Source organism: Schistocerca piceifrons, chromosome 3 (genome assembly GCF_021461385.2).
Source record: "Schistocerca piceifrons isolate TAMUIC-IGC-003096 chromosome 3, iqSchPice1.1, whole genome shotgun sequence".
Lineage (NCBI taxonomy): Eukaryota > Metazoa > Arthropoda > Insecta > Orthoptera > Acrididae > Schistocerca > Schistocerca piceifrons.
This window is the reverse complement of record NC_060140.1, coordinates 81,956,543-81,972,012: the sequence shown is the minus strand read 5'-3', so window position 1 is coordinate 81,972,012 and position 15,470 is coordinate 81,956,543.

Below are 15,470 nucleotides of genomic sequence, written 5' to 3'. Positions count from 1 at the left end.
ATAACAATAATAATAATAATAATAATCTTCCCGTGGAGGCCCGGGAAAAGAATAGGCCTCCGGTATGTTCTGCCAGTCGTAAAAGGCGACGAAAAGAACAAACCACTAATAGGGCTAACCCCCCTTTTAGTGTGATTAGTTGGTTCAGGACAGAACTAAAGAAGCCTCGGACAAGCGCCGTCATGGTCGGGGACGACGTTTGAAGCCAATGCCCGCCAACAATGGTAACGACACTGCTAGCCAACTGGAAAATGATTTAAATCCAAATAGAAGTGTTTTGCAGGATATGCTTCCTGCAACCACCCTAGAAGGAAAACAAAGACAGAGGATGAGATGGTCAGATGAAGTTAATCGACACCTCATGTTCTGTTACTACCAAGCAACAAACCTAGGAAACAATACAACTGGATACAAATCACAAGTATACACAAAATTTATTATCAGATACCCAGAATTAAAATTTTTAACAGAACAACGACTAGCTGATCAGATCCGTGTAATAATCAAAAATAACAGGATACCCCAGTCAGAATTAGAAAACATCAAACAACAAGTACAACAAATACTGGAACAAAATAATGTGCAATCAGAAGAAGAAGAAAATACAGTAATGGACTCAAACATCCCAGAGCAAACAAACAAAGAACAACACGCATCAATTAAACAATCAGAGGAAAACGAAATCTTAAGACAGCCACCAGAACAAGCACAAATAGAACTCGAAGTAACAATGTTAGATATAGAAGAAAAATTTCAGCTGACATATATAGAATACAAAGACACAAATACAGACATTAAACCATTCTTGCATAGACCGCCAAATAACCCACAAGTCGAAACAACAATACCAACTATCAACACAATCATACACAACAAAATAAATGAAAACACAACTATGCAAGAGTTACAACTACTGGTTTATATAGAAGCATTCACTACACTGAATATAAACACTAGGCAGAGATCAGAACCAACCAACACACAGAAGAAACCCACAAAACCAGCATGGCAACACAGGCTACAGATCAGAATAGAAAAACTGAGAAAAGACATCAGACAGCTAACACAATTTATAGGAAATGAAATGTCAGAAAAAAAACGAAAAAGGTTAGGTAAAATCTCACAACAAGAAGCGATAGAGCAATTAGATGAAAAGAAGCAGAAATTACAAGCATTGGCCAAACGACTTAGAAGATACAAAAAAGTGAAAATAGAAGGAAACAAAACCAAACATTCAACACAAACCAAAAGAAATTTTATCAGACAATAGATAACACACACATTAAAATAGACAATTCACCAAACATAACAGACATGGAACACTTCTGGAGCAACATATGGTCAAACCCGGTACAACATAACAGGCATGCACGGTGGATACAAGCAGAAACAGACACATACAAGATGATACCACAAATGCCTGAAGTGATAATTTTGCAACATGAAGTCACCCCAGCAATTAATTCTACTCACAATTGGAAAGCCCCTGGAAAAGATAAAATAGCAAATTTCTGGCTAAAGAAGTTCACCTCAACACATTCACATCTAACTAAATTATTTAACAGTTACATTGCAGACCCATACACATTCCCTGATACACTTACACATGGAATAACTTATCTGAAACCTAAAGATCAAGCAGACACAGCAAACCCAGCTAAATATCGCCCCATAACATGCCTTCCAACAATATGCAAAATATTAACTTCAGTCATTACACAGAAATTAATGATACATACAACACAGAACAAAATTATAAATGAAGAACAAAAAGGTTGTTGCAAAGGAGCACGAGGATGTAAAGAGCAACTGATAATAGATGCAGAGGTGACATATCAAGCTAAAACTAAACAAAGGTCGCTACACTACGCATACATTGATTACCAAAAAGCTTTTGATAGTGTACCCCACTCATGGTTACTACAAATATTGGAAATATACAAAGTAGATCCTAAATTGATACAGTTCCTAAACATAGTAATGAAAAATTGGAAAACCACACTTAATATCCAAACAAATTCAAATAGTATCACATCACAGCCAATACAGATTAAGCGTGGAATATACCAAGGAGACTCATTAAGTCCTTTCTAGTTCTGCCTTGCTCTGAACCCACTATCCAACATGCTAAATAATACAAATTATGGATACAATATTACTGGAACATACACACACAAAATCACACATTTGCTATACATGGATGATCTAAAACTACTGGCAGCAACAAATCAACAACTCAACCAATTACTAAAGATAACAGAAGTATTCAGCAATGATATAAATATGGCTTTTGGAACAGACAAATGTAAGAAAAATAGCATAGTCAAGGGAAAACACACTAAACAAGATGATTACATATTGGATAACCACAGCGACTGCATAGAAGCGATGGAAAAAACAGATGCCTATAAATATCTAGCATACAGACAAAAAATAGGAATAGATAATACAAATATTGAAGAAGAACTAAAAGAAAAATATAGACAAAGACTAACAAAAATACTGAAAACAGAATTGACAGCAAGAAACAAGACAAAAGCTATAAATACTTATGCTATACCAATATTGACCTACTCATTTGTAGTAGTGAAATGGAGTAACACAGACCTAGAAGCACTCAATACACTTACACGATCACAATGCCACAAATATAGAATATATCACATACATTCAGCAACTGCAAGATTCACATTAAGCAGAAATGAAGGAGGAAGGGGATTTATCGACATAAAAAACCTACATTATGGACAGGTAGAAAATTTAAGAAAAGTCTTTCTAGAACGAGCAGAAACTAGCAAAATACACAAAGCAATCACTCATATAAATACATCGGCTACACCACTGCAATTTCATAACCACTTCTACAACCCTTTAGATTACATAACGTCAACAGATACGAAGAAAGTAAATTGGAAAATGAAAACACTACATGGCAAGCACCCGTATCATCTAACACAGCCACACATCGATCAAGACGCATCCAACACATGGCTAATAAAAGGGAATATATACAGTGAGATGGAAGGATTCATGATTGCAATACAGGATCAAACAATAAACACCAGATATTACAGCAAGCATTTTATTAAAGATCCCAATGCCACAACAGATAAATGCAGACTTTGCAAACAACAAATAGAAACAGTAGATCACATACAAGCGGATGTACAATACTAGCAAATACGGAATACCCCAGAAGACATGACAATGTAGCAAAAATAATACATCAACAACTTGCCATACAACATAAACTAATAAAACAACACGTTCCCACATACAAGTATGCACCACAAAATGTACTGGAGAATGATGAATACAAATTATACTGGAACAGAACCATTATAACAGATAAAACAACACCACATAACAAACCTGACATCATACCAATAAAAAGAAGAAATTAACACAACTAATCTAAATATCCATACCCAATACAACAAATATACAAAAGAAAACAGGAGAAAAAATTGAAAAATACATCCAACTGGCTGAGGAAGTCAAGGACATGTGGCATCAGGATAAAGTTGACATTATACCAATTATACTATCAACTACAGGAGTCATACCACACAATATCCACCAGTACATCAATGCAATACAGCTACATCCAAACTTATATATACAACTACAGAAATCCGTAATTATTGATACATGTTCAATTACCCGAAAGTTCCTAAATGCAATATAACGTATACCGTACAGTTAAAAGGAAGTCATGCTTGATCAAGGTCTGCGTCACTTTCCATTTTTGACCAGATATAACGTCTGAGAAAAGAAAGAAATAATAATAATACTGTTCAGTTAGTTCCTTTACTATTGTGAAATGAATAACCAACCAATTTCCAGTCTATTGCAGGAACTACTTACAACTTGTAGAATGCATTTTCATGAAATATTTAAGCAAATGTGATATATATGACTCAATTTGACTGTCATAGATGCATGGCACAAAGTACAAAGTACGTATGCAGTGGTGGACTATGTGGCGAAGAAGTTCATATATTCGTTTCACGAGCTATAACCTTCACCATATTGTCTCATGCGTTGAAATTAGAAGAACTTTAATTGTTGGCAACTTGTAATCAGTATTACAGTCTTATGAAATACTGATTTTTTTTTAAGTCTATTAGGTTGGTACGTAAGTTCGTAGCGTTTTTTTCCATAAGTTTAATGAACACCACAGATACTCATAAGAGAGGCTTCAGTCATCAATAATATATTTTCCTTTACTATTTACAACAGTCTACCAACGCTGGGGTAACTTTTAGATTCAGCGACTGCAGAACTCAACGTGGTGTTGAGGCGAAGAAGTCATCGAGCCATGTTCGGAGCACATTTTTCATTGCGAAAGGAAGTTCCGAGGTCGAATCAGGCGATCAGGCGAATAAGGTGACTGCGGAATGGCTTTCCAATCCAATTCCTGTATAGTGGTTTTTCTATCAGTCTAGCAGAATGCGGACGGCCGTTATCTTGGAGTAGTGTCACTTCACGCAGTCTTGCTGGTCGTTATTCTTCGACTGCGTCTGCAAGTCAACTCAGCTGTTGACAATAAACGTCAGCTGCGACGATTACACCTCGGCGAAGCAATTCGTAGTACACAACGCCATCGCCGTTCCACCAGAAGCATAACATTACCTGTGTGGATGCGCGAAAGTCTCTGCAAGGGAAGTTGCTGCTTCGTTTGAACTCAACTGTTCCTTTATTTTCCTTATGTTAGGATAAAGAAACCACTTCTCACCACCAGTAGCAACTCAGGAGAGGAATGGTCGGTCTTGTTGACGAGCTAATTCACAATGAACAAACATAGATGCACATTTGGCCACCCGCTGATCTTTGTGATTTTTGGATTAGAGCATGTGGTACCCAAACGCCCGATTTTTGAAATTGCATGCGAATGTCGCACGACGATGGGATGATCACAGTTCATCAGGTTTGTCGGTTCTCGAATACGCTGACGTGCATCGTTTTGGATTAATGCCTTTAAACGATCTTCGTCAGACTCCGAAGGTCTTCGTGAATGTGAAGCGTCACTTATGTCAAAACGATCCTCCTTAAAAAAAGGAATCAATTTACAGAGAAGGTCAACGTTTGCCGTAATATTGATGGTTTATTGACAGTATAATCGATTTTCGATCACATAGTGATCATCTTCAGTGCTGTGGTGTAGAAATTAAACTCATAGGCACTGGTGCAACCAAAGCTTATGAAACGATCACAATTATTGTGATCGTTTCATAAGCTTTGGTTACTGATAACTTGATACCAGTGCCTATGAGTTTAATTTCTACACCACAGCACTGAAGATGATCACTATGTGATCGAAAATCGATTTTACTGTCAATAAACCATCAATATTACGGCAAACGTTGACCTTCTCTCTAATTTCAGGTATATAGTCGTTGTGCACACTCTATAGAGTCGGCAATCAAAGAAATCAATTTTCTCGCCGTGCTGTGTCCAATGGAATTACCCCACACACGGGGAAATCTTCCTGGCCGCCTCCGCTGTTGTCCCATTGTATTAAACTCAAACAGAGGGATGTGTGGGAAATATTCAGATTTCTGCACTTGGCACTCCTTTTTCTAGCGTCCACAGCTCCACTCAGTATCTCCAAATGAGAAAACGATGATACGTAATCTCAAATGGCAACAGTGAATTACAAATAAAAAATGACAATCGATAGCCGCGCGGGATTAGCCGAGCGGTCTAGGTCGCTGCAGTCATGGACTGTGCGGCTGGTCCTGGCGGAGGTTCGAGTCCTCCCTCGGGCATGGGTGCGTGTGTTTGTCCTTAGGATAATTTAGCTCAAGTAGTGTGTAAGCTTAGGGACTGATGGCCTTAGCAGTCAAGTCCCATAAGAATTCTCACACATTTTGAACCCTTTTTCTTTTTTGACAATTGATAAATGAACCCGTAGCAACCGGAATGCCAACATGCAAAACAACAACGCTATGAACTTCTGCAGCAACTTAACAATTTAGTTTCCAGACAGGAACGTAATTGGACCCTTTTGTTCTTCCCCATGTTGGGAACCACCGCCTCTGGGGTGAGCCCTTTTCGACCACTCTACTCATTTGTTGTTGACGCCCATTTCCGAAATCTCGAGAACGCTACGCGTTGCAGGGAAGTAGGAGAGAGAAAGAGAGCACCTACCGTGCCCATGGCTCCCTCGTGGCGGCTCGCAGCTGAGGACTCGAGGACTGTCTGTGTCGGTCCGCGCGCCTCACGCCCCGGCCGGGCCGCGCTATCGCCGCGCCGGTCAGGGGTCGCTTATCTGGCTGTGGGGCCCGCGTCAGACACGGTCCGCCGCCCTCCTCTCTGATACGTCCTCCACAGCCGCTGGTATTTTCGTTATCCACCGATATTCACTACGGCGTGGAGGGGCGAGGTCCCGGCCGACTTACTGTCAACAAACTGACGTTCTCCTTCCGTCACGCCCAGCACAAGTACGAAGCTCGCATTAACATTCTTCGTCGGTTGTTTGGACAAAATACATACAATAGACTTCAATAGTATACTTAGCTCATCAGCACTTCTTGATCCGAAATTTTACGCCTATAAAATTACGTTCATTCCAGAAGGTCGACCATGAGAAGATCAGTTTGAGTTTCGAAGAAATGTAAAAACACGCGATGCAGTTCGGAGCCTAAGACTTACAATGAAGTGACAAAAATCATGGGATAGCGATATACAGATGGCGGAAGTGCCGCGTACACAATGTGTAATAGGACAGTGCGTTGGAGGAGCTGTCATTTGCACACAAATGCCAGGTGTAAAGGTTTCCGATGTGATGACGCCCGCACGATGAGAGTTAACAAACTTTGAGTGCGGAATGGCTGTTGGAGCTAGAAGCATGCGACATTCCGTTTCGGAAATCGTTAGGAAGTTCAGTATTCTGCGATCCACAGTGTCAACAGTTTGCTGAGAATACCAAATTTCAGGCATGCCACGCAGAATGCTGGGAGCGAATGGCCTTCACTTAACGACCGAGAGCAGCGGCGTTTACATAGAGTTATCACTGCTAGCAGATGAATAACCCTGCGTGAAATAACCGCACAATCAAGGTGGGACGTACTACGAACGTATCCGTTAGCACAGTGCGACGAAATTTGGTGTTAATGGGCTGTTGCAGCAGACAATAGGCGCCAATGTCTCTGCTAACAGCCCGACATCGCCTGCAGCGTCTTTCCTGGGCTGGTGACTACACTACTGGCCATTAAAATTGCTACACCAAGAAGAATTGCATATGATAAACGGGTATTCATTGGACAAATATATTATACTAGTACTGACATGTGATTACATTTTCACGCAATTTGGGTGCATAGATCCTCAGGAAACAGTACCCAGAACAACCACCTCTGGCCGTAATAACTGCCTTGATACGCCTGGGCATTGAGTCAAACAGAGCTTGGATATCGTGTACTGGTACAGCTGCCCATGCAGCTTCAACACGATACCACAGTTCATCAAGAGTAGTGACTGGGGTATTGTGACGAGCGAGTTGCTCGGCCACCACTGACCAGACGTTTTCAATTGGTGAGAGATCTGGAGAATGTGCTGGCCAGGGCAGCAGTCGAACATTTTCTGTATCCAGAAAGGCCCGTACAGGACCTGAAACATGCGGTCGTGCATTATCCTCCTGAAATGTAGGGTTTCGCAGGGATCGAATGCAGGGTAAAGCCACGGGTCGTAACACATCTAAAATGTAACGTCCACTGTTCAAAGTGCCATAAATGCGAACAAGAGGTGACCGGGACGTGTAACCAATGGCACCTCATATCATCAGGCCGGGTGATACGCCAGTATGGTGATGACGAATACACGCTTCCAATGTCCGTTCACCGCGATGTCGCCAAACACAGATGCCACCATCACGATGCTGTAACCAGAACCTGGATTCATCCGAAAAATTGACGTTTTGCCATTCGTGTACCCAGGTTCGTTACAGCCATGCGGATAAGATGCCTGTCATCTCGACTGCTAGTGATACGAGGCCGTTGGGATCCAGCACGGCGTTCCGTATTACCCTCCTGAACCCACCGATTCCATATTCTGCTAACAGTCATTGGGTCTCGACCAACGCGAGCAGCAATGTCGCGATACGATAAACTGCAATCGCGATCGGCTAAAATCCGACCTTTATCAAAGTCAGAAACGTGATGGTACGCGTTTCTCGTCCTTTCACGAGGCATCACAACAACGTTTAACCAGGCAACGCCGGTCAACTGCTGTTTGTGTATGAGAAAACGGTTGGAAACATTCCTCATGTCAGGACGTTGTAGGTGTCGCCACCGGCGCCAACCTTGTGTGAATGCTCTGAAAAGCTAATCATTTGCATATCACAGCATTTTCTTCCTGTCGGTTAAATTTCGCGTCTGTAGCACGTCATCTTCGTGGTGTAGCAATTTTCAGTGGGCGCTAGTGTATATCGGTTGGACCCTAGACGTCTGGGAAACAGTGGCTTGGTCAGATGAGTCCAGATTTCAATTGATAAGAGCTGATGTTAGCGTTCGACTGCGGCGCAAACCCCACGAAGCCATGGATCGAAGATGCCAACAAGACACTGTGCAAGCTTATGGTATAGCTTCACAGCGCACGGGCTGTATTCACATGCAATGGACCGGGTCCAATGTAACCGATCATTGACTGGAAATGTTATATCTTCGGCTACTTGGAGATCATTTGCAGCCATTCATAGACTTCATGTTGCCAAACAACGATAGAATTTTTATGGATGACAGTGCGCCATGTCAGAACATTCTGGACAGTTCGAGTGAATGATTTGGCCTGCCAGGTCGCCCGACATGTAGAAAATCCCGCATCTGAAACACTTTCGAAATTATGGCCGCTTGCAGACGGTGTGGCTCATCATTTCGGCAGGGAACTTACAACGACTTGTTGAGTCCATGCCACGGATTTGCTGCAGTACGCAGGGCAGAAGGAGGTCCGATAGAGTATTAGGAGGTATCCTATGACTTTTGTCACTTCACTGTGTGTTATAATGTGGATTGAAAAAAGGAAACCCTACAGCTTATAATATTTGCAGATTTAGGGAAGAATTTTGGCACTGTTGACTGGAATAAATTCTTAGAAATGTTGAAGGTAGCTGGGATAAAATACAGGGACCGAACAGTTATCTACAACTTGCACAGAAGTCACACGTCAGATGTAAGACTCGAAGGACATGAAATGGAAGCAGCAGCTGAGACTGGAGTCAGACAGGATTGCAGCCTGTCTCAGTGTTGTTCGATTTGTACACTGAACAAGGTGTGAATTAAAACGAGGAGACATTTGCGAAGGAAATTAAAATTCAGGAAGAATAAATTAAAACTCTGAAATTTTCTAACGACATAATAATTGCGACAGTCATTGCAAAGGATTTGAAAGGGCCGTTGGATGGAATGTGTAACAGCTTGAAAAGAGATTGTAAACATCGACAAAAGTAAAACGAGGATAATAGAATATAGGCAGTGATGAGGGAGTCAGGTTTGGAAACGAGATATTAAACTAGTAGATGAGTTTTGTTATTTGGGCAGCAGAATAACTGACGATGACCGAAGTCGAGAGGTATAAAATGCAGACCGGCACTAGCAAGAAACCCAGTTCTGAAACAGAGGGATTTGTTAACATCCAATAAACAGTGCCTGCCTAAAAAGTAAAGCACCCAGAAGACATGGTCAGATGTCAATGAAAATTCACGCACACACACGGACACCATAGTGCATTAGCGCTGTTCGTGTTTAGTGTCGATACCAACCCTGGCGGGGTATATAAGGAGTGTAAACACACTCGTATATTCAGTGATCATTGTGCACGACACGGAGGTGCAGCATACTCATGAGACAGTGTTATCAGTACCAGACAGCGTTTGAAAGAGCCCTCTTTATGAAACTCCATTTGGCTGGGTGGTCGAATTATATATGGATTTGGGGACCATTAGGATATGACGGTGACCCGATTGTAGACTGCCTGGAATGTGAGAGCAAGAATACTCGTTATCGTGGTACCGATCAAACACATCTGACCACCACAACGCGGTATCGCCGTATTGTGTCGCCCTCCACATCCCGTGAACAAGCAATGGACTCCGTGTTATTCCGCACCATTGGTCGGAGACTAGTTAAGTGCGCGTCATTTATGTTGGCGGCCGAGTTTGGGTTCGTTCTGCGCATCTGACGTCACAAAACACAGTCAGCCAATGAACAGAGAACGACGTTGCCACATCTCGACTGCAGTGCACAAGTGGATCAGATTCTAAGCATGAAAAACACGTCCATGCCGCAGTGCCACCTCACTATTGACACCGCACTTGATGACAGGGCGCCGGCCGGTGTGGCCGTGCGGTTTTAGGCGCTTCAGTGTGGAACCGCGTGACCGCTACGGTCGCAGGTTCGAATCCTGCCTCGGGCATGGATGTGTGTGATGTACTTAGGTTAGTTAGGTTTAAGTAGTTCTAAGTTCTAGGGGACTGATGACCACACATGTTAAGTCCCACAGTGCTCAGAGCCATTTGAACCATTTTTCGAGTGTTGCTTAGCACTGACTGCAGAAATGTTTGTTTGACGAGGAGCTGCTTGACCGTTGCATCCAGTTCTTTTTAACTTCCTACACACAGCCGTTGTGTTGGCTGGACCGGTGGTAGCACTTTGGAATTCCAGAGTGATTCCTTCCGATAATTTAGGTTAAATAGTGTGTCAAGGACTGATGACCTTAGCAGGTAAGTCACATAAGATTTCACATACATTTGAACATTTTTTTGATTCCTTGCGTTAATTGCATCCGATTTTTGCAGCCACTCTCTACGACCCTCGACGTTCCCTGTCCGTCAGAATGTGAGTTTTGTTTAAGGTTGGTTTAGTTGTGGTTGTTACAGCGCGTTTCCACTTCGCTATCACGCCACCACAGTCGAGTTGGACAGCTCTAGAAGGGCCGAAATGTCGCTGATGGGTCTGTTACTCAGGTGACATCCAGTGACTGGTCCACCTTTGGAGTCACTGCGCTTTCCTGACCGACGCATTCTGCTGTTACTAATTGTCTACTTACAATGCAATAGAGCCAGTCTCCTTTTACACTGATAAGACGGCTCTCGTGACATCTATTGGTAAAAAAAAAATGGCTCTAAGCACTATGGGACTTAACATCTGAGGTCATCAGTCCCCTAGGCTTAGAACTACTTAAACCTAAATAAGCTAAGGACATGACACACATCCATGCCCGAGGTAGGATTCGAACCTGCGACCTTAGCAGCAGCGCGTTTCCGGACTGAAGAGCCTAGAACCGCTCGGCCACAGCGGCTGGCATTTTTTACAGTAGGAAGTGATCATAATTTACTTTATTTTCTGTCGGACAAAATCGCAAGATTTTTAGTTATGACCAGATATTTAGAAAATTGAATGGAAAACACAAAAATCAACTTACAAACACGGAATTTAAAAACCGTTTCTCTTCAACTTGACAAAGCATACTTTAAAATAAATAGAAAATGAAATATGGCCCACACCCATGGATCAGCATATGACACATATAATGTATATAAGATATGTCACACCTTACTAAAAGGCCAGCATTATGCACGTATACTGGTTACGCAAACTGTACGCAGCTTCTCCTTCCCCTCCTAGCGCTACATAGCGCGTCCTCCGTGTGTGGCCTCAAAACATGAAAAAAATACATAGATCTGCATATTCTGTTATTATTGTCAAGTGGAAGATTTATTAAGGTTATAAAATTGTGTATTAAGTAAGATATTCTTTAAAAGCACAAAGTGTGCACCATAAAATAATATACATAATCACAAACAAAAAAAATTGAAAGTGACAACGTATAACATGATATTTCGTATTAGGACAGAGTACACACCAAAAAAAAGTGCAATATTGCAAGTCAGAGGGCATATTGTAGAACGTTATGTCGACCATTGATGGCGCTGTTCTTCCGGCAGCAGGATGTTTACGTTGCTGATCATTTGCATGGCGTTGTCGACGCTGTTCGGACAGAGAGGTACAGTATCACTGCGGAAATACTGAGCGTTTTCAGTGGACGAGGACTCTCAGGGTACATGTGTGCCGTGACTTAGTGATCGGGTAGTTTCCAGGAATACTGGGCGCCAATTTCACACATTTTTTTGTATGGACACAAATTTGTCTAGTCGCAGTTTTCATATGCGTATAGCTGCTTTTAGATATGAGTTGGCCATTGCCTTTGTCGAGCAAGGTTTCACATGGCTGGTACTCGAATGGGGCGGAAGAGTAATGCTGTTATATTAAGCTGATCAGCTAACAAAACCAATGGACAGAAATCCAATTTGCTGTAATTACGAAGATTTTTGCCCAAAATTACGCCTCTCCCAAAATCTATTGTTCCAGTTGGATGCTTATAACAGTTACGCTGTGGATCCCTACCTAGTTACACTGGAGATACCAACAGTGAGAAAGCGTTCTCCTTTGGAAACTAACTTATCAGTAAATGCTAATACGATTCTGTCGGCAATCAGTCACTGGAAAAAACATAAACAGCACGAAGTTACCATTCAGTAAGTAACTGTGATAACATAGTAATGTTCCAACATCCGCGATAGAAATACGGCGAAAATTATACTGTATAATCAGTATGATAAAGACTTAGGACTTCGACCTTCTCAATAGGACGTGAACAAAACTAGTGGGAAATATCATAGAAACATACTTTCCAATATACCAACTTTTATGATAAATAATGTGGTGAAAGTATATTTGCAGGTGTCCAATCATCTTGACATTTTCATTTTCCTAAATTTTGACGACTGACCTCGCTGTCTTCCACTCATTTCATTGGTGCCTTGAAGACCATCACATATAAAACTAGGGTTAAATCATCTTATAGAGTCGCTAGATCACCTATCGAAATGTGCAGAAAAATGCAATCGCCAAAACTGCTAGATAGCTGGAAACGATTCTTCCATAAATTATGTTTCATGACAAGTTCCTCTTCTTGGACAAACGCGTAACACTGTAGCTGCATTAATCGAAGTGACTGACGACATCAAATTACATATCTCGGGGAGACGTGAAGCGACCATATTACACTGTTTGATTTCAGCAGGGCTTATGATTATGTTGATTTCGATACATTATTTATGAAAATTAAACAGCTGAACTTCTCAAACATGCAATACTACCTTAAAACCAGGTATCAACAAGTCGTCCAGGGGTCAAATAAGTTATCTCCGGAACATGTGCTCACAGGAATCCCCCAGGGTTCTGTCTTTGGTCCATTTTGTTTTTCTTGGGTTGGGGGTTGGGTTATTTAGGGGAAGACACCAAACTGCGAGGTCATCGGTCTCATTGGATTAGGAAAGGAAGGGGAAGGAAGTCGGCCGTACCCTTTCAAAGGAACCATCGCGGTATTTGCTGGAGCGATTTAGGGAAATCACGGTAAACCTAAATCAGGATGGCCGGACGGGGGATTGAACCGTCTTCTTCCCGAATGCGAGTCCAGTGTGCTAACCACTGCGCCACCTCGCTCGGTGTTTTTCTTGCTTTATATCAATATATTTCACCTGTGTTATAGTCTTGTACCTATCATATGCTGATGACATACAGTTTCCTGCAACCTTATCAAATACGAATAACAACAGTTGTCATGACAGGTGTAACAGCTGAGTCTTAAACTAAACTTTAAGAAGTCACAGGTCATCATCATATAACACAGCAGATTCACCAACGAACATTTTAGTGAAATACTTCCTCCTACACTCTTCGATGAAATTCTTTTCTACCGAAAAACAATAAAAGCTTTTAGTGTAAACCTGAATGAGCATATAAACTGGGAAAAAAATCCCTACAGCATGCAGAAAGTCTCTCTAGCCTATATCAATTTCTTTAAAAATTAAATGTTTCTGCCCAAAACAAACCACAAACTAGTAGTGTAGTTCAACACAGTACAAACAGTGGACACTCCAACCGACTGGAATTAAGCACGAACACTTCGGTAAAATACGCAGCTTTCAGTTGTCATCACGTCAGTCAGTCCTATCATCAGTCAAACCAGATGCGATCCAATAGGCGATGTGATTTGCACATACTCAGTTTTTTTTTTTTTTTATAGTCACTGGTGTCTTCAGTACGTCTCCTCACATATCAAATACTTACCATCTTTCCATAAACGTAATAAAAATCTGATATATCTCTCACCTTGAACATGCCTATTCATAGTACGAAATCATTCACTATCTCTTCCTCCGTTTCGGCTATTCGACTCTCGAACAAACTCCTGAATAGCCTGCGTCTGATTCAGAAATACGCTGCGTTCAAGAGGAGATTAAAGCTTTCCCATATTACGAAATTTGATTAAAAAACTGCGAGTCTAAGTTGATTTCAACTGTATAATTTCTAAGTGACATGGGAAAATTAGTGGCGGACCGGCACTCGAACCTAAATTTTCCGCTTAATGCGAGCGATCGTCTTAAAAACTTTAGCTACCCGATCTCGCTGCCAGGACCGACCAAGCCTTTACGTATCACACTTGTCCACATCTCGTAATGCTTCCCCAAACACTTTGTGATTCCAGCGGTACATGGACATGCGATAAGATGGTCGTTTTAATCCTCCGAGGCATGTGATACTTATTATGTTGTTGTACAATGTCTGTGTTGACAATTCACGTTGTTCAATGTTCCTTCAGACATTCATGTATGTCTGAAGGAATAATGTATAACATGAATTGTCCACACACACATAACGCAATAAAATAAAAGGTAAGGGTCTCCCTGTTATCAATGGCGTAGTTTCCCTATCAGCACACCCAAGCTGTCTTCCTTCTATCTTACAGCAAAACGATATATCTGTGACACTGTGAAAGCTATCCATGTTTTGCTTAGTGCTGTCTTTTCCAGTCTCTTTATTCCATCTTATCTGCTTACTTTATCCTATTACTTCTTGCTTTCCCATGGCCCAGTCAACTTCTTCTCCAAATTTGACATCATCTGCCTTTTTGGCACTGAAATGCACTTCTGTTAGAATACCATTATTCACATTACACAAGAACTGAATGACGACTGGTTAAATGTAAGAGGGGATCGAGGCCATAATCTAGGCAGGTGAAATAAATGCATGTATAAATCAGTAAATGGAAACCTAGTTACTGTAACTTCTTCCTGATGACAACTCCCAGGAACAAGTAACTGTTCAAAATGAGTCCCAGCCTGAGAAGACTTTATTTTGTACATATCCCGCAAGATACAAACAAAACTGATACAGACGGCAACCGAGAGTCCCACAAATCGGTGCTCTGGTTTGAGTCTACGACAATTAGCCACCAATGGATTAGCCTGAGAACATATGGGTTATGTTCAGAGAGGAGGCGAGTAACTTCCCAGAATTTGCGAGCCGTCCGATCCGTAACCACAGGGAATCTGTCAACAAGAGAGTATGAGCAGACGAGACAGAAATCCCTCCCACAGTCGGAACCAACCGAATGAGGCAGCGCAG